The 22,520-nt window shown below is 46.5% G+C and overlaps 1 protein-coding gene across 1 annotated transcript in view; it reads left to right on the forward strand.

The window, feature by feature from the left end:
- Positions 1–15,135: 15,135 nt before the first annotated feature.
- The window catches only part of LOC142465270 (uncharacterized), a 375,233-nt gene continuing 367,848 nt past the window's right edge, over positions 15,136–22,520 (forward strand). The window contains exon 1 of the mRNA XM_075569284.1: positions 15,136–15,229. The gene's annotated coding sequence lies outside the window, so the exon portion shown is untranslated. The remainder of the gene's footprint in view (positions 15,230–22,520) is intronic.

Genomic DNA, 22,520 nt, shown 5'->3' on the forward strand with positions numbered 1-22,520 from the left:
AGAGTGTGTGCGTGTGACAGAGTGTGTGCGTGTGACAGAGTGTGTGCGTGTGACAGAGTGTGTGCGTGTGACTGAGAGTGTGCGTGTGACTGAGAGTGTGCGTGTGACTGAGAGTGTGCGTGTGACTGAGAGTGTGCGTGTGACTGAGAGTGTGCATGTGACTGAGAGTGCATGTGACTGAGTGTGCGTGTGACTGAGTGTGTGTGTGACTGTGAGTGTGACTGACTGTGCGTGTGACTGACTGTGCGTGTGACTGACTGTGCGTGTGCGTGTGAGTGTGCATGTGACTGTGCGTGTGACTATGAGTGTGCATGTGACTGTGAGTGTGCGTGTGACTGTGCGTGTGACTGTGCGTGTGACTGTGACTGTGCGTGTGACTGTGTGTGCGTGACTGAGTGTGCGTGTGACTGTGTGTGCGTGAGACTGAGTGTGCGTGCATGTGACTGTGTGTGCGTGCGTGTGACTGTGTGACTGTGAGTGTGCGCGTGACTGTGAGTGTGCGCGTGACTGAGAGTGTGAATTCCTTGTGTGTGTGTGACATTTAGTGTCTGTGTGTTTGTATATATGTGTGTGTATCAGTCAGTGTATGTGTGTCAGTCAGTGTGTGTGTGTATGTGTGTCAGTCAGTGTTTGTGTGTGTGTGTCTCTTTCTGTGTCCTGTCTGTGTCCTGTGTCCTGTGTTTCCGTCACCCCCCCCCCCGCCCCCGGAGGTACACGACCGCGGTGCACCCCTGGTAGAGCTGCGTGTCCTGCTGCAGCCAGGTCCACACAAGGGGGTTACAGGAGGGCACGGTAATGTGCGTGGGGCGCTCTTCCCTCTGATTATGCTGTGGAGGACGCATAGCACAACAGCCTCTTCTGCCGCTATCACTGCTGCGCATGCGCGGCATAGGAGCGGCAATGGCGGAAGTTCACTCGCCCCCGATACACAGTTGCGCAGCACGCAGACCCCGCAGCCATTGTTGGCTTCCTCCGGCAGCCGGGTCAGCGGCCTCCAGCCCCGCGGGGAGCCGATGTAATAATGCATCTGGGGGGAATGGCGCATGTGCTGGAGCGGCCGGGGCTGAGGGGAGGGGTTAGCCATCAAAACACAACAGCGCATGCGCGGCATGGCAGCGAGAACGGCGGCCATTAGTAGCGGCGCCAGCGGCGCAGCGGCCGTGTGGGGAGTGCGGCTGCCATCAGGCCGTTAGGAGCGGCGACGGCGGCTATCGCCGCCGCCGCATTGATTTTTGGAGCGGGTGTGATGTCAGTGTTGGGGTCGGGCTGAGCCAGAACACAGCCCGGCCTCAACTGCCAGCACTGACGTCACATCCGTTTCATTTCTGTCTCCACAATTCTTTTTTGCCTGAATAAGGTGCCACTAAGGAAGTTTCACTTCAATAAATCACACTCTGTTTGCCTGTCCCTCCCCTGTCTCTTTAGCTCCACCCTTAGGTCTCAGCTTTTGCTGCTGACTGGGACCGGCCTGGCTTGCTGTCAACTTTGGGAACAAAGCCGAGTAGCGGGCCGGCCGCAGTTACTGTAAAGCTGCAGCCGCATTCCTGGAAATAGGACCAGCCCAGGGGGAAATTGCCCTCTTGCTCACCTGGCCAGCCCGCCCGCCCTTGCTATGGAGTCGTGTTTAGAGAACTCTGTGCTCACAATATACCCGAGTAAAGAAGAAGCTGATTCATCGTTTCATAGTGTTTCTGGTAATGCGATTAACACCAGTTTGTATTAACCAGACTCTGCCCGTCCCCCTCCCATTCTGTACAATTAAGAGCCGGGCCGCCGACAGGGGGGGACAGCCAGGACAGGTGTCCCGGGCCCGCTGTCTGCGGGGGTCCCGGCAGTCTGGCGCTGCAAGTTGGACCCGACCTCTGGCTCTCCCCAGCTGCAGGCCTCTCCCAAAGCTGGTGCGTGACGGGCCTCTCTGACGTCAGCGCACCAGAATTAAGCTTGGTCCAGCTTCCGGCGCATGCCAGCATGAGAGGGAGGCCCGGCGTACGTTCATGTCGGAAGCTCGACATAGGACAGAGTGAGGGAGAGGCATGCAGCTTTTGGAGAGCTGGGGCCCGGCTGCGAAAGGACTGGCAGCCGGGCCTGGCCAGAGGTCGGGCCCAACTTGCAGTGCCGGCCAACCGGGCCCACCGCAGACCCTGGGTCCAGCCCGACCATCCACAAGGTAAGTCTATATATTTTTATATGTATTGGGGGGGGGGGGAGTATTTTTTATATGTATTAGGGGTGGGAGTTTATTTTATATGTATTCGGGTGGGGTATATTTTATATGTATTGTGAGGTGGGTATATTTTTTATATGTATTGAGGGGGTGGGTGTACTTTTTATATGTATTAGGGTAGGGGGTATATGTTATATGTATTGAGGGGGTGGGTGTACTTTTTATATGTATTGGGGATGGGTGTATATTTTATTTGTTTGGGGGTTAGATGTATTTTTATATGTATTGGGGGGTGTGGGTATTTTTTTTAAGGTATTGTGGGGGTGGGTGTATATTTTATATGTATTGGGGGTGGGTGTATATTTTATATGTATTGGGGGCATTGATTGTGATGGTGAGGAAGTAACCAGGCTCACTAATAAAGGTTAAGCCCGTTTTGTTACTTCTGATCCAAGTTTTGGGGTTCAAGAGTGCCAGCTCTTGAGCCTAACTGTTGTACACGCATGCTATGTACTTATGCGACAATAAAGATTTTTTGTGATTTTACCTTTCCAGGGATGTTAGCAATCCGGGATTGCTAGACTATGAGTTTCAAGGGGGTTCTTGCAGACAAAGTGTTGTCAGAATGTGTGTAGGTAGTCGGGGTCCAGAGTTGCTGGATACCCCAAAGATTTACCCGAGAATCATGCTTAATTCATGGATATGGAAAATAGCTGAAGCGCTCAAATGCAGGTATATCTCAAAATGATAATAAGCCAGACCACTATACCAGGGTACTAACAATTGATATAGTACCTATTGTGTCATATAATGGGTACTATCCTCCTGAAGACAGGTGGTGTGTGGTGCAACCCACTCACCATCAGTCTCATTGGCAGGTTCCCCTGAAAAATATACAAGTACTCACATCCTGGTAGGGCAGGCAGGCAGGCTGTGCAGCTACTCAATGCAATACAGGGAAAAGGGAGACCAAAAAGCGCACCAGCACAAACGGAGCAGGAAGAACCCAGGACAAAAAAATGATTAAAAGGGCACTTTAATGTGGCAAAAGACCCATCCAATGCATTTCGAACGTCGCAGCGTTCTTTTTCAAGGATAAAACACAATGTGATAACATCCATTATATACCCTCTTACCTGTGGGCCGTTTCGCGCCAAAAATCAGAACCTGATGACGTCATAAAAGAGCGACTCAGTGCCGATCTAAGGGCAAAAGGAAGTACCAAAGGCAGTGTGGCCATCTTGGATGTGGGCAAACATAGGAACACAATAACAAAGCTTTATTGACCATTCCAGCAGAACAAAATACATTGCTGCTAACTGGACAAGCATATTTAAACGAAATAAAGCTATATTAAACTAAACTAATGCTTAATAAAGGGTACTATTATATCAAGAAAAAACATGAACAAGGTGGATTAAAAAACTAGCTGTGTTACAACTAAGTTATATACAAAAAAAAGTTACAAATAAAAACCTCTAGACATGATTAAAAAAATGTGCAAGAAAAGTAAATTTAAAGACAGATTACACATATATACTGCATAACACAGATTGTGTACCTAAATCATAGGAACCAGGGAAATACAACCATTATAAAATATGAAGTATTATCCACAAGATACATCAAAGAACAATTTAAGCTTACATATTAGCATAATATTTGCATGATAAGGCATAGGTTCAAAGGTTATAATGATAAGAATATAATGTCCAATATAATGACAATTGTCTTATTTAATCTGTATTACCAACTAATTACACGATAATACGTCTATCACAAAAATGTTTACAAAAAATGTGTTAGTTGCCAGTCAATGTTCAAGCCCATAGGGAAGCGCGTTTGGAGAGTGAAGATCCAATACGCCTCCCTACGGTCCAGAAGGTTGATATGATCACCTCCTCTAGATTTAGAAATAACTGATTCAATCCCCAAAAAGGAAAAATTATTAATTCCTCCCTGACCACATTCAGTGAAATGTTTTGAGACTGGATGATTAGTGTCTCTCAATTTTATGAGCCTTAAATGCTCTAACATCCTGACCTTAAGGGCTCTAGTCGTCCTCCCCACATACCTCTTGCCACAACCACATGTTATTAAATAAATCACAAATTGACTTTTACAATTTATAAAACTGTTAATCTTAAATTCCTTATTTGGTAATATATTCACACCATGTGGTGGTGGCAAGGCAAACTGGAAAAAACTTTTGGCAGGCTTCATGTGTTTACATGCACTACAAGAGCCACATTTGAAGGAACCCCTAGTGATAAAAGGTTTTTTGAGACCAGAAGATTTGAGTTCACTTGGTGAAACATGAGATCCAATTGTTCTCGCTCTACGATATACAAAAGTAGGACCAGAATCCACATATTTTTTAAGGACAGGGTCCATGGATAAGACATTCCAATGTTTTGAAATTATAGAGTTTACTTTTCCACTTTGTTTACTAAATTGTGAAATAAAAAGAGGACATTTGTTTTTTAATTCTGTCAGTCCATGTAAGTCCTGTTTAATACCAATTGTCTTAACATTGTTAGCAAGGCGAGAATCTCCAATTGGATGTGTGGGCAACAATGATGCTCTCTCTGTATGTAATGCATTTTCAAATGCAATTGCTAAATGTGATTTGGGGTATCCCCTTTCCAAAAATCTCCTTGTAAGTTCCTCAGACTGAGAAAGGAAACCACTCATAGTGGAACAATTCCTTCTCAGTCTGAGGAACTGTCCCCTTGGTATGGCCTTTATGACATGGGATGGGTGGCAGCTGTCCGCCCTAAGAAAGGTGTTCCTGGCATTTTGCTTCCTATAAACATCCGTTTGGATTTTTTTGTCTATGTCTACAAATAATTGTAGATCCAGAAATTCAATGTGATGGAAATGAAAATTTAATGTAAATCTTAGATTATAAAGATTATTATTAAGATAAGATACAAAAGTGTGAAGTGTAGTGACATCCCCCCTCCAAATAATAATTAGGTCGTCCACAAATCTTTTATAAAAAACAATATTTTGACGAAATAAATTATATATATATGTAATGAGGATTCTCCTCATTACAAGAAACATATATTCAACTGCAAGAAGTATCTTTTAATAAAATAATAGAATATCTGAGCTTCTCTTATTCTGTACCCCACTCCTAACTGGTCCTCAGAAAGCGGTAACATAGTGTCACGGGAGACTCCTGAGGCGGGTAGGATCTCGGTGGCCGGAACAGCACGAGCGTAGTAGGGGTCACAAGCAGGGGTCCGAGGCAGGCGGCAGGTAGCGAAGTCAGGAAACAAGCAGGGGTCCGAGGCAGGCGGCAGGTAGCGAAGTCAGGTAACAAGCAGAGGTCGGCAACGAGGAGACTGGAACAGGACAGGGGAGCAGGACAGGTATGGGGGAAGGGACTGAGAACAGGAACAAACAGGGACAAGCCAGATTACCAGCAAGGGCTTTTACTGTGAACAGACTCAAGTACAGGTACAGGTAAAGGAAACACATCAGGATCAGAAGCATGTGCATAAGGAGTCTGACTTCAAGCAAAGGCAAAACCAACAGACAGGAAGCAAGCTATAAAGGACAGAGACAGGACCAACAAGAAGACAGACAGCGGAACCCAGAGCCAACAGAAGGCAGCAGCACACCCAGTGGACAAGAAAGCTATGGCTAGGCAGGAGGTCTAGGCGACCCTGACATTACTCCCCCCCCTCTCGAGAGTGTTCTCCGGACGATCCTCCAGGCTCTTCCCGGAGGCCTTGATGAAAAGAGGACTCAAAGTGACCCACCTCTGGTGGTTTGTCAGCGGGCAGAGGGTACTCCACAGGTACATTGGGTGCTGCAAGGAACCTCCGAATGGGTGCGTTCAACCCAAAAGCAGGGGCAGAGACATCAGAAACGTGGGCATCAAAGATGGGTGCAGCCTTTCTACATGAGTCAGTGGGGACACAGAGTTCACTCTTCGTGGTCTCTTTTTGTGACCAATATATCTCTTTTAGTTTTGGAATCTGGAACTTCCCAATGGATACGTTCAACTCCATTGCAGAGGCATGGACATCAGGAATGTGGGCATCAAGGACGGGTGCAGACTTTTCACATGGGTAAGTGGGAACATAGAATTCACGCTCCATGGTCTCCTTTTGTGACTGCCGTTTCGTGGTATCACCTAAAATCTCATTAAGACCAGCTATTTGATTTTTCAGCTCTTGAAGCTATCCTTCTGCACTTCTTTTCACACTCAATGCAGTTGTCAGTTCGGCTTCTTTGGAGTTGAGTCGCGACTCCATATTTCCCAGCTGACTCAGAGTAAAGCTTAAATCTTCTTCATTTCTGATCTGCAGCTGCCGGTACTCCTCCCGGGCATTGTCCAGCTCCAGCTGCAGCCGGACCTTATCACGGGCTGTGTGGTCCAATAATTTGCAGGCATTGGCCATTTTGACCTCATAGCGCTGTGTCAGGCCAGCCACTTGACAGACGGGCACCTTCTCTCTCTCCTCCTTTTTGGCAAGCTGTGTCTTGAGCTCAGCGATCTGCGCCTGCAGCGCTGTGAGTTGCTGAGATGTGTGTTCAGCTGCTAGCTTTAGCTCTTCCTCCAGCGAGGCTCTGGTTATGCTCAGTGTGGCCTTCAGCTCCTCATGCTGTTCTTTGGGGACACACTGGGTACTCAAATAATCTTGCAGCATCTTTATTTTGTAGGCAGTCTGGAAACTTTCTTCCTGCAGAACTCGCTGCTTTTCTTCAGCATTCACCCATTTCTCCTTGGTGTCCTGCAGAAGTGTGCGCAGTTCTCGCAGCTGACTCTGCAGCATATTTTCTGCTTGTGTGCGCCGCTCCAGGGAGACACGTTCTTCTTGCAGCACTCTCTCTGCATTCTGCAGTGCTGTCTGCACATCTAACTTTTCCTGGGCCAACTGTTTCTTCTCCTCTCCTAATTTATGGAGTTTCTTATCTCCTTCACTGACTTGGACATAGAGATTCTTGCACTCTTGGGTTACAGTTTCAAAACTGATATTTAACCCTTCGGAAATTTCTCTCAATGAACATAGTTCTGTGTTGAAGTGGCAACTCTTCTCCTTAGAGGCTTCCAGCTCTGTAGTAAGCCTGTGAACCTCTTTCTGAGATGCTTCCAGTGCTGCGTCAACTTTAGCCATGAAAGTCTGGTACTGGGCAGAATCAGCGTAGGCCTTCTCCAGCTTACTTGACAAGATCAACCTGTCATTCTCCAACTGATATTTTTCTTTTTCCCAGTCACCCTCTGCTTTTTCCAGCGCTAATTGCATCCTTGACCTTTCTTCTATCAATAGTCTGTTCTCCTCTTCTGATTCATGGAGTCTTTTATCTCCTTCACTGGCTTGGACAGAGAAGTTCTTACTCATTTGGTTTATAATTTCAAACCTACTATTTAACTCTTCGGAGGCGTCTCTCATAGAACGTATCTCTGTTTTCAAGTAGCATCTCTCCTCCCGAACGACTTCCATCTCTTTTTTGAAGTAGCAAACCTCCTCCTGGGAGACTTTAAGCTCTGTATTAAGCCTGTCAATTTCCTTCATAGAGATTTCCAGGAATTCGTTACTTTTAGAAGCGTGGCGCCGATTCTCAGCAGCATCAGTATATGCCTTCTCCAGCTCAGCTGAAATGCCATCCAGGTCACTCTCCAACTGGTGCTTTTCTTTTTCCTGGAGAACACACTTAGCAATTGCTGAGGATAAACAGTTTTGTAGTGCAGAATTAGCTTCTTGCTCCTTATCTAAACGTCCATAAAGACAATCAATCGCTTTCTGTGCAGCTTGAAGCGTCTGAGTAGGGGCATCTTTCTTCTCTTCTCTATTCTTGGGATACATCTGTGAGTTGCCTTAAGCTGCAGCATATCTCTTTCATCAAATGCAGACTCTGAGGTTACATTTTCATTCTTAATTCCTTCTGCAACTTCCACAGTAATGCCTCCCTTCTAGGGATTATTAAAATAATAGAATATCTGAGCTTCTCTTATTTTGTACCCCACTCCTAACTGGTCATCAGAAAGCAGTAACATAGTGTCACGGGAGACTCCTGAGGTGGGTAGGATCTCAGTGGCCGGAACAGCACGAGCGTAGTAGGGGTCACAAGCAGGGGTCCGAGGCAGGCGGCAGGTAGCGAAGTCAGGAAACAAGCAGGGGTCCGAGGCAGGCGGCAGGTAGCGAAGTCAGGTAACAAGCAGAGGTCGGCAACGAGGAGACTGGAACAGGACAGAGGAGCAGGACAGGTCTGGGGGCAGGGACTGAGAACAGGAACAAACAGGGACAAGCCAGATTACCAGCAAGGGCTTTTACTGTGAACAGACTCAAGTACAGGTACAGGTACAGGTACAGGAAACAGATCAGGATCAGAAGCATGTGCATAAGGAGTCTGACTTCAAGCAAAGGCAAAACCAACAGACAGGAAGCAAGCTATAAAGGACAGAGACAGGACCAACAAGAAGACAGACAGACAAAGGAACACAGAGCCAACAGAAGGCAGCAGCACACCCAGTGGACAAGGAAGCTATGGCTAGGCAGGAGGTCTAGGCGACCCTGACACATAGGAGCTAATTTTTGGAGTTCTCTGGATTAGGAAGGTATGTGATGATTTATCTCTACTTATTGTCTGCAGTTTGAATCCTGTTTTCCATCTCATCTGCTGCAGGATTTCAGTGTAAAGAACGGGCAGAGACCCCAAACATGGGTCCGTCGCCTGGAAAATGGGGGGCCAGCAAGAGGGTGGCATGGGGTGAGATGGAGCCTACGGGGCATCAAAGGAAGCCCTCAGTGGTCCTTCCAGCACATAACCTGGCTACTGTATGTGCAGGAAGGCGGCATGGTCTGATTTGTAGGGTGTCCAAGAGTAGTATATGTGGGTGCAGAAAGGAACAGGTCACGTGGCAATGAAAATTATTTATTCATGCTGCATATTAAAAAACGGTGGAGGGTACAATACTCCTACGCGTTTCGTGCTTGTAGGCACTTTATCAAGGGGTTACCTGATCATAAAAACAGACAAACAATTTATACAGTTCCTGGTACCGAAATTCGCGCCAAAATGGACAATGACGTCATACCCACAATGCTATGCTATATCAATGGGCCAATCGCAAAATATAATCCAATTTTGGGCTGGGTGATAGCGATCCAAGTGGTAGACATAGGGCGGCCGCCTAGCGCCTAGCAACAGGGCTGACGCTAAGACTGTAACTCCGCCCATGTTCGTACCCACTACGGATGCTCCCCCAAGTGCCACGGTGTATAATTATGTGTGCAGATGGTCCCATAAGAGGAAGAACCAGCGCACTGGATAAACTCACAGCAAGGCGATGGTGGTGGTATAATCTCCCTCGCAGGGCTAGGGGTCCGCCCAGTGCCTGGGAACAAGCACTGACGGCACCCGCATCATGAGTGGCAGACATCACCAACTCCTCCCCTGTAGGGGGACCGGATTTACAAAAGTAGAAACTGGGAAATATTAAAAAATATATATTTGTCAAACAAATTACAAAAGAAACATTATAATGGTATTTGTCTAATGGAGTTAACAATTATGCTGTATTATTTATTTCAGTTTCCTAACATAACAAAAACTCTCCCCTCCCACTCCCCTTTCTTTTTTGTCCCCTTCCTCTCTCCTCTCCCCCATCGCTCCCTATCCTTAGTCACCTCGATGTGCAAAGCATGGTTAGATATTACTGTACATGCTAAAAATATTTAAAACTAGCTGATATACCCAGCGTTGCCTGGGATGTAAATCCGTAATAGGTAGTATTTATAAATAGGGGAAGAATAGGTTGAGTATTTGGTGTAAAGGTTGTATAATAATGTTGAAAAGAAACATGGAAGAAAATGTAATACGATGTTGTTTTAAAATGGTTTATTGTAAACACACCATGTGAGCGGGTGTGAGGCGGCGAGTGGCTGGTGAGTGCCGTGTGGCGGTCCAACTACGGTGGGAAGGGGTGTGAGGCGGTGTGTGGCTGCTGAGTGTGTGTTGCGGGTAGGTGTTGAGTGCGGGCGGGGGGTGGTGTTCCCGCTAGGGTGTGAGCATCTGTGAGGCGGTCGGGTGTCTGGTGAGTGCGGGCGGCGGCTGGTCCGTGATGGCGGTGCGTAGGGGTGTGAGTGCTGCGGGAGGTGCCAGGTGGGTGGTGAGTGGTTGCGGCGGCTGGTCAGTGATGTCGGTGCATAGGGGCGGGAGGCGGCGGGTGTGTGTCGAGTGTGTCAGAGTGCAGCGGTGGGTGTGCAGGGGTGTGAGGCGGCGGGTGGGTGAAAGGCAGGAGGGCGGGTGAAAGGCGGGAGGGTGAAAGGCAGAGGCGGGAGTGCGGGCAGCAGGAGGGTGAAAGGCAGAGGCGGGAGTGCGGGCAGCGATTGGGTGAAAGGCAGCAGTGGGTGGGTGAAAGGCAGAGGGTGGGCAGCAGCCAGGGGTTAGAGGGCAGATGGCGGGTGTTTGAAAGGCAGGGGCGGGAGGTGGGTGAAAGGCAGGGGCGGGAGGGCAGGAGGCAGGTGGGTGAAAGGCAGGGGCGGGGGGGAGGAAGGCAGGGGCGGGGGGGGGAAGGCAGGGGCGGGGGTGAGGAAGGCAGGGGCAGGGGGGAGGAAGGCAGGGGCGGGGGGAGGAAGGCAGGGGTGGGGGGGGGGAGGACGGCAGGGGCGGGAGGGAGGAAGGCAAGGGCAGGGGGGGAGGAAGGCAGGGGCGGGGGGGAGGAAGGCAGGGGCGGGGGAGAGGAAGGCAGGGCGGGGGGGGAAGGCAGGGGTGGGGGGGAGGAAGGCAGGGGCGGGGGGGGAGGAAGGCAGGGGCGGGGGGGAGGAAGGCAAGGGCAGGAAGGCAGGGGCGGGGGGGAGGAAGGCGGGGGAGAGGAAGGCAGGGGTGGGGGGGGAGGAAGGCAGGGGTGGGGGGCGGAGGAAGGCAGGGGCGGGGGGGAGGAAGGCAGGGACGGGGGGGAGGAAAGCAGGGACAGGGGGGAGGAAAGCAGGGACGGGGGGAGGAAGGCAGGGGCGGTGGGGGGAGGAAGGCAGGGGTGGGGGGGAGGAAGGCAGGGGCGGGGGTGAGGAAGGCAGGGCCGGGGGGGAGGAAGGCAGGGCCGGGGGGGAGTCAGGCAGGGGCAGGGGGGAGGAAGGCAATGGCAGGGGGGAGGAAGGCAGGGGCGGGGGGAGGAAGGCAGGGGCTTCTCACGCAAGTGCCGCATTCCCACTACCAGTACTGGACTTATGCTCCACCCCCACACCATGTCCAGTGATGCAACGGAGGGCGCTACTGCTCACACTCCATGCCGGCGCCGCATCCCCAGGGACACGCGAGGGGTTAACAACATCAACTACTCCTCACCTGCGGTGCACTCCACCCCTATCTATCACTGGACAACCTATCTGTGATTATTCATTGCCTGCTAGCCTTCCCATTAGCTTCCTGCTTCTTATATGCTCAGCCAGCCCTGAGGCAAATTGTCTGAGCATAAACTTCTGGTTATGTTTCTAGTGCTTGCCTCAAGCATCCTGTTGCCCTGCTGTTGCTCTTGCATTCTGCCTCAATTTCTCTACCTCATCTTGTATCCGGACCGCTGCCATCTCTGACCCCTGAGCTCGGCTTGTATTTGGATTCCCACCTTCTCTACTCCTGGATGCACAACGACCATCTGACTTCTCCAATCCTATACCACGGCGAATACCATGACCATCCGACTTCTCCAACCACAGACCACGGCGAGTATCACGACCATTCTAACCTCTCCTAGCCTGATCCAGCTACACAGCCACGACTCTGAAATCCGGACGCGCTAGTTCGTGTACTCTCACATCCCCACCTCAACCTCGCGGTCCCGTCCTGTTTGTGGTGAGTACTCATGACAGTATGCTCAGCCCCACAAACATGGATCCCACTGAGGTGAGTCAAAACTTATGCACTCTGACATGTTTAAACAAATGGAGAAACAGCTTGACCTGAATAGTCGGTGTATGGAACTACTCCAACTTAAGTTACAAGATATGGCTGACCAGACACAACATGCCCCTGATGTCTCTGTCTTTGTCTTCCCCACAACCGTCCCCATGAATGGAGCCTCCTAACCCTGACTCCCTACACCCAACCGCTATGGCGGCGAACCACTTGGTTGTCGCGGGTTTCTAAATCAATGTGATATCGTGTTCGAGTAGATGCCATCTCGTTTTCTTTCCCAGTGCTCTAAAGTGGCCTATAACATTTCTCTGCTTGTTGATGATGCATTGGCTTGGGCTTCACCCATCGCGGAATGCTGGCCACCAGGTACTCACTTGTCCCATAAGTCGGGAAACACCAAATCCCAGGAAGGACCTTACAGGGAACACTATCTACTTCCCCTCCCCAAACACCAACCAGGCTCTTGATACTCATCACGCGAACCGGTGAAACCTTCAAGGCCACCACTCTGGCCTTTCTGGACTCTGGGTCAGGTGGGAATGTCTGACCAGGGATTCACGGAGAAAAACAAAATCCCTGCTGAACAGATTTACGACGTAGGCAATCGTGAACTGCTGGGCATCAAAATGGCCTTGTAAGAATGGAGGCACTTATACGAGGGCACTGAAACCCCGGTTACCCTTTTGACAGATCATAAGAATCTTCTCTACATCGAAGGCACTCACCACTTGTGGTTGCGAAAAGCTCGAGGGTCCCTTTTCTTCTCTCGCTTCAATTTCATTATTACCTATCTACCAGGTTCTAAAAACATAAAGGCAGGCGCCCTCTCTCGTCAATTTCTAGTAGAAGACAAGACTGAGGATCGTGAGGAGACCATAATTTCACCATCATGTATAATCTCTGCTAATACTTTTGACTCTTTGGAAGACATCGCGCAAGGCCAGTCCGACGTTCCTGAGGGCCTCCATGTTCCAGAGGGACGCCTTTTCACCGCTCCAACATATCGTAGAAAGGTACTGGAATGGGGTCATTCTTCTTAAATCTCTGGACATCTGGTTATGAGGAGAGCTATCGAGCTTCTGGAACAGACCGTCTGGTGGCCAGGCATGCGTAGAGACATAAAGGAATTTGTCACTGCATGTACTCCTTGTGCCCAGAACAAAACTCCCCGTAACAGGCCTCCAGGGTTGCTGCAACCTCTCCAGATTCCGGATCGTCCCTGGACTCATCTTTCCATGGTTTTCATGGCAGGCGGCACGTGAACTGCAGGGGAAAAGATAGTGGGGGGGGGCGTGATGGGGGAGTGGCAGGGGTGTGGCTGTGATGTCACCCGGCGGTTCGCCCTCATTGGCCGAGCCACCGAGGGGCGTGGCCTAACGCTCCGTCACTAGTGTTAATCACAATTTTCGGGTCTGCAAGAAAAACTCACGCGCACCTCATTGAGGGGTGACTCTTGTCCCCCGCCATAGCGGGCGCTGCAGCAGCCAGCAGGGACCAAGCCTTAAGCGCTATGTAAAACTAAAACTAGCAGCGGTACACAAAAACAAACAATTATATATTATTATATCAAATCTACATTGAGGCCCCTTGGATGTAAGGTATCCAGGCGGTGTATCCAAAAGGATTCTCTCTGAGATAATTGTATTGCCCCCCTCCAGTTTTTGGCAACTTGTTCTAATCCAAGGTATTGGCAACCTGCAGGATTGTGACATTTGTATTAAATGCAGGGTTACACTGAGTCTCCAAACCTAGGGTGATATTTCTTATTTTTGTTATGTGGGAATCTCTTACCTTTGTCCCTCCACATTTTACTCATCTGGGGACGTCGTCACGAGAGTGTCTCCCCGAGCTGGTTACGCTACACCAGGGGGGCGCAAACTGTTTTCCCTGCGCCCCCCTGCCGGATGTCCTCCTCTCCGCGCGCCACTTACCTCCTCCTCCTTACCTTGATTCCCGGCGCCTGAACATCATGACGTCACGAACATCACATTTGATGCCACGTTGCCATGGCGACGCATCTCCAGATGCCGGCTGAATCAAAGTAAGTAGGTTTAGGCTGCAGTCCCAGACATGACTGTGACACGCGCGCCCGGCAGGGGGGGGGTTCTCATGCCCCCCATTATGCGCACCGCTGCTCTACACAACCGCACTACCCGTATCACTCACCGAATATGTGAGTGAGGTATCTATTTCTTCAATAATCTTACTTATTCTGAAAACGGTATTGCACTATGTTTTTTCATTTTTATATACACCTGGATGTGTGCGCTCCTGATCTTCTGTTCCAAATGATAAAGCCCCCGGCCTCTGCTAATGATGCAGGAAGGGTGAGACTCCCCCGGCCAGGAGGGGAAATGAGGGCGTTATTATATATCTATAATGGGGTGTGAGCGATCCTGCGCCGCACTATAGTACAGAGCAGAGCGCAGGAGAGGAGCGGGGGCAGAGAGGGGATATAGGGGGGACATTGTGGGTAGCGCCCTGAAGGTGAGAAAAGGAGCTGTGTATGTGATGCAGAATTTGGGGGGAAGCCAGGGGGGAAATTAACCCCTTTTCTGAAAGGAAAACATTTTTTAACCCGTTAAATGAATCTGAGGCTTTAAACTACTAGAATTCCTATTGCAATGTCTCTTTTGATCCTGATTAGTATAACTATTCTGTGCTATCAGCTCTGAGACAAAGTCCCATCTCCTTATTCACAAGGCTCAGCAACCGCTGCAAGGATCCCAGACTTTATTTATCCCTGAGAGAGAGTTACTGGGAATATGGATGAGAAACTGCTTATGGATGTGACTAATATCTGTCATTAGAGAGAGACTCATTATACTGAGGGTTTATTAGAAATGTTTCACTTTATATTATTATTTATCTCACAATCACTGATATAAATCTGCAGGAAATGATATGAAGATCCTGTGACTGCAGCCGGAGGCCCCGCCCCCTCTCCCGCCTCTTCCTTTCCCTCTGTCTCTATCTCCGCCTCCTCTACAGCTGCACACTGATTGGTCACTGCTTGCCATGTGATCTCTCCCTCCCTGCCAAAGGGCTTCTGGGAGCTGTAGTCCTTCTCTTCCAATATTATAGTATTTAGAGGTAGATGAACTACGAATCCCAGAATGCATTGTGATAGGCCAATCAGTGCAGAGTTTTTCTAACCACACCCCTCCCCCTCCCACACATGGCTGCAGCAAGGTAATGATCTTCTGTTATTATTCACATTATATACACACACAGCTATTGTAATACACAGACTCTGTAACACTGACATACAGCAGCTATTGTAATACACAGTCACACTGTAACACTGACACACACAGCTATTGTAATACACAGGCACACACTGTAACACTGACATACACAGCTATTGTAATACACAGGCACTGTAACACTGACACACACAGCTATTGTAATACACAGACACACACTGTAACACTGACACACACAGCTATTGTAATACACAGACACTGTAACACTGACACACACAGCTATTGTAATACACAGTCACACAGTAACACTGACATACAATAGCTGCTGTATGTCAGTGTTACGGTGTGTCTGTGTATTACAGTAGCTGCTGTATGTCAGTGTTACAGTGTGTCTGTGTATTACAATAGCTGCTGTATGTCAGTGTTACAGTGTGTCTGTGTATTACAATAGCTGCTATAATACACAGGCATACTAACACTGACATACTGCACCTATTGTAATACACAGATACATTGTAACACTGACAACAGCAACTACTGTAATACACAGACACACTGTAACACTGACATACAGCAGCTATTGTAATACACAGTCACACACTGTAACACTGACATACACAGCTATTGTAATACACAGACACACTGTAACACTGACATACAGCAGCTAGTGTAATATACAGGCACTGTAACACTGACACACACAGCTATTGTAATACACAGACACACTGTAACACTGACACACAGCAGCTATTGTAATACACAGGCACACACTGTAACATTGACATACAGCAGCTATTGTAATACACAGGCACACTGTAACACTGACACACAGCAGCTGTTGTAATACACAGTCACACTGTAACACTGACATACACAGCTATTGTAATACACAGACACGCTGTAACACTGACATACAGCAGCTATTGTAATACACAGACACACTGTAACACTGACATACAGCAGCTATTGTAATACACAGACACACTGTAACACTGACACACAGCAGCTATTGTAATACACAGGCAATGTAACACTGACACACACAGCTATTGTAATACACAGACACACTGTAACACTGACACACAGCAGCTATTGTAATACACAGACACACTAACACTGACATACACAGCTATTGTAATACACAGACACACTGTAACACTGACATACAGCAGCTATTGTAATACACAGACACACTGTAACACTGACACACACAGCTATTGTAATACACAGACACACTGTAACACTGACATACAGCAGCGATTGTAATATACAGACACACTGTAACACTGACACACAGCAGCTATTGTAATACACAGGCACACTGTAACACTGACACACAGCAGCTATTGTAATACACAGTCACACTGTAACACTGACATACACAGCTATTGTAATACACAGACACACTGTAACACTGACATACAGCAGCTATTGTAATACACAGACACACTGTAACACTGACACACAGCAGCTATTGTAATACACAGGCAATGTAACACTGACACACACAGCTATTGTAATACACAGACACACTGTAACACTGACACACAGCAGCTATTGTAATACACAGACACACTAACACTGACATACACAGCTATTGTAATACACAGACACACTGTAACACTGACATACAGCAGCTATTGTAATACACAGACACACTGTAACACTGACACACACAGCTATTGTAATACACAGACACACTGTAACACTGACATACAGCAGCGATTGTAATATACAGACACACTGTAACACTGACACACAGCAGCTATTGTAATACACAGGCACACTGTAACACTGACACACAGCAGCTATTGTAATACACAGTCACACTGTAACACTGACATACACAGCTATTGTAATACACAGACACGCTGTAACACTGACATACAGCAGCTATTGTAATACACAGACACACTGTAACACTGACATACAGCAGCAATTGTAATACACAGACACACTGTAACACTGACACACAGCAGCTATTGTAATACACAGGCAATGTAACACTGACACACACAGCTATTGTAATACACAGACACACTGTAACACTGACATACAGCAGCTATTGTAATACACAGACACACTGTAACACTGACACACACAGCTATTGTAATACACAGACACACTGTAACACTGACATACAGCAGCTATTGTAATACACAGACACACACTGTAACACTGACATACAGCAGCTATTGTAATACACAGACACACTGTAACAATGACATACAGCAGGTATTGTAATACACAGACACACTGTAACACTGACATACAGCAGCTATTGTAATACACAGACACACTGTAACACTGACATACACAGCTATTGTAATACACAGACACACACTTTAACATTGACATAGAGCAGCTATTGTAATACACAGACACACTGTAACACTGACATACACACAGCTATTGTAATACACAGACACACACTGTAACACTGACATACAGCAGCTATTGTAATACACAGACACTGTAACACTGACATACACACAGCTATTGTAATACACAGACACACTGTAACACTGACAAACACAGCTATTGTAATACACAGGCACACTGTAACACTGATATACAGCAGCTATTGTAATACACAGGCACACTGTAACACTGACATACACAGCTATTGTAATACACAGGCACACACTGTAACACTGACATACAGCAGCTATTGTAATACACAGACACACTGTAACACTGACATACACACAGCTATTGTAATACACAGACACACTGTAACACTGACACAGCAGCTATTGTAATACACAGACACACTAACACTGACATACACAGCTATTGTAATACACAGACACACTGTAACACTGACATACAGCAGCTATTGTAATACACAGACACACTGTAACACTGACACACACAGCTATTGTAATACACAAACACACTGTAACACTGACACACACAGCTATTGTAATACACAGACACACTGTAACACTGACATACAGCAGCGATTGTAATATACAGACACACTGTAACACTGACACACAGCAGCTATTGTAATACACAGGCACACTGTAACACTGACACACAGCAGCTATTGTAATACACAGTCACACTGTAACACTGACACACAGCAGCTATTGTAATACACAGGCAATGTAACACTGACACACAGCAGCTATTGTAATACACAGACACACTGTAATACTGACATACACAGCTATTGTAATACACAGACACGCTGTAACACTGACATACAGCAGCTATTGTAATACACAGACACACTGTAACACTGACATACAGCAGCTAATGTATTACACAGGCACACACTGTAACACTGACATACAGCAGCTATTGTAATACACAGACACACTGTAACACTGACATACAGCAGCTATTGTAATACACAGGCACACACTGTAACACTGACATACAGCAGCTATTGTAATACACAGACACACTGTAACACTGACATACACACAGCTATTGTAATACACAGACACACTGTAACACTGACACAGCAGCTATTGTAATACACAGACACACTAACACTGACATACAGCAGCTATTGTAATACACAGACACACTGTAACACTGACACACACAGCTATTGTAATACACAAACACACTGTAACACTGACACACACAGCTATTGTAATACACAGACACACTGTAACACTGACATACAGCAGCGATTGTAATATACAGACACACTGTAACACTGACACACAGCAGCTATTGTAATACACAGGCACACTGTAACACTGACACACAGCAGCTATTGTAATACACAGTCACACTGTAACACTGACACACAGCAGCTATTGTAATACACAGGCAATGTAACACTGACACACAGCAGCTTTTGTAATACACAGACACACTGTAACACTGACATACACAGCTATTGTAATACACAGACACACTGTAACACTGACATACAGCAGCTATTGTAATACACAGACACACTGTAACACTGACACACACAGCTATTGTAATACACAAACACACTGTAACACTGACACACACAGCTATTGTAATACACAGGCACACTGTAACACTGACACACAGCAGCTATTGTAATACACAGTCACACTGTAACACTGACACACAGCAGCTATTGTAATACACAGGCAATGTAACACTGACACACAGCAGCTTTTGTAATACACAGACACACTGTAACACTGACATACACAGCTATTGTAATACACAGACACGCTGTAACACTGACATACAGCAGCTATTGTAATACACAGACACACTGTAACACTGACATACAGCAGCTATTGTAATACACAGACACACTGTAACACTGACACACAGCAGCTATTGTAATACACAGGCAATGTAACACTGACACACAGCAGCTATTATAATACACAGACACACTGTAATACTGACATACAGCAGCTATTGTAATACACAGACACACTGTAACACTGACACACAGCAGCTATTGTAATACACAGGCAATGTAACACTGACATACACAGCTATTGTAATACACAGACACACTGTAACACTGACATACACAGCTATTGTAATACACAGACACGCTGTAACACTGACATACAGCAGCTATTGTAATACACAGACACACTGTAACACTGACATACAGCAGCTATTGTAATACACAGACACACTGTAACACTGACACACAGCAGCTATTGTAATACACAGGCAATGTAACACTGACACACAGCAGCTATTGTAATACACAGACACACTGTAATACTGACATACAGCAGCTATTGTAATACACAGACACACTGTAACACTGACACACAGCAGCTATTGTAATACACAGGCAATGTAACACTGACACACAGCAGCTATTGTAATACACAGACACACTGTAATACTGACATACAGCAGCTATTGTAATACACAGGCACACTGTAACACTGACACACACAGCTATTGTAATACACAGACACACTGTAACACTGACACACACAGCTATTGTAATACACAGACACACTGTAACACTGACATACAGCAGCTATTGTAATACACAGACACACTGTAACACTGACATACAGCAGCTATTGTAATACACAGGCACACTGTAACACTGACACACACAGCTATTGTAATACACAGGCAATGTAACACTGACACACACAGCTATTGTAATACACAGACACACTGTAATACTGACATACAGCAGCTATTGTAATACACAGACACACTGTAACACTGACACACAGCAGCTATTGTAATACACAGGCAATGTAACACTGACACACAGCAGCTATTGTAATACACAGACACACTGTAATACTGACATACAGCAGCTATTGTAATACACAGACACACTGTAACACTGACACACAGCAGCTATTGTAATACACAGGCAATGTAACACTGACACACAGCAGCTATTGTAATACACAGACACTGTAATACTGACATACAGCAGCTATTGTAATACACAGGCACACTGTAACACTGACACACACAGCTATTGTAATACACAGACACACTGTAACACTGACACACACAGCTATTGTAATACACAGACACACTGTAACACTGACATACAGCAGCTATTGTAATACACAGACACACTGTAACACTGACATACAGCAGCTATTGTAATACACAGGCACACTGTAACACTGACACACACAGCTATTGTAATACACAGGCACACACTGTAACACTGACACACACAGCTATTGTAATACACAGGCACACACTGTAACACTGACATACAGCAGCTATTGTAATACACAGGCACACACTGTAACACTGACACACACAGCTATTGTAATACACAGGCACACACTGTAACACTGACATACAGCAGCTATTGTAATACACAGGCACACACTGTAACACTGACACACACAGCTATTGTAATACACAGACACACACTGTAACACTGACATACAGCAGCTATTGTAATACACAGGCACACTGTAACACTGACATACAGCAGCTATTGTAATACACAGACACACTGTAACACTGACACACACAGCTATTGTAATACACAGACACACACTGTAACACTGACACACACAGCTATTGTAATACACAGACACACTGTAACACTGACATACAGCAGCTATTGTAATACACAGGCACACTGTAACACTGACACACACAGCTATTGTAATACACAGGCAATGTAACACTGACACACACAGCTATTGTAATACACAGACACACTGTAATACTGACATACAGCAGCTATTGTAATACACAGACACACTGTAACACTGACACACAGCAGCTATTGTAATACACAGGCAATGTAACACTGACACACAGCAGCTATTGTAATACACAGACACACTGTAATACTGACATACAGCAGCTATTGTAATACACAGACACACTGTAACACTGACACACAGCAGCTATTGTAATACACAGGCAATGTAACACTGACACACAGCAGCTATTGTAATACACAGACACTGTAATACTGACATACAGCAGCTATTGTAATACACAGGCACACTGTAACACTGACACACACAGCTATTGTAATACACAGACACACTGTAACACTGACACACACAGCTATTGTAATACACAGACACACTGTAACACTGACATACAGCAGCTATTGTAATACACAGACACACTGTAACACTGACATACAGCAGCTATTGTAATACACAGGCACACTGTAACACTGACACACACAGCTATTGTAATACACAGGCACACACTGTAACACTGACACACACAGCTATTGTAATACACAGGCACACACTGTAACACTGACATACAGCAGCTATTGTAATACACAGGCACACACTGTAACACTGACACACACAGCTATTGTAATACACAGGCACACACTGTAACACTGACATACAGCAGCTATTGTAATACACAGGCACACACTGTAACACTGACACACACAGCTATTGTAATACACAGACACACACTGTAACACTGACATACAGCAGCTATTGTAATACACAGGCACACTGTAACACTGACATACAGCAGCTATTGTAATACACAGACACACTGTAACACTGACACACACAGCTATTGTAATACACAGACACACACTGTAACACTGACACACACAGCTATTGTAATACACAGGCACACTGTAACACTGACATACACAGCTATTGTAATACACAGACACACTGTAACACTGACACACACAGCTATTGTAATACACAGACACACTGTAACACTGACACACACAGCTATTGTAATACACAGTCACACTGTAACACTGACACACACAGCTATTGTAATACACAGACACACTGTAACACTGACACACACAGCTATTGTAATACACAGATATACTGTAACACTGACACACACAGCTATTGTAA

Source organism: Ascaphus truei, chromosome 13 (genome assembly GCF_040206685.1).
Source record: "Ascaphus truei isolate aAscTru1 chromosome 13, aAscTru1.hap1, whole genome shotgun sequence".
NCBI lineage: Eukaryota > Metazoa > Chordata > Amphibia > Anura > Ascaphidae > Ascaphus > Ascaphus truei.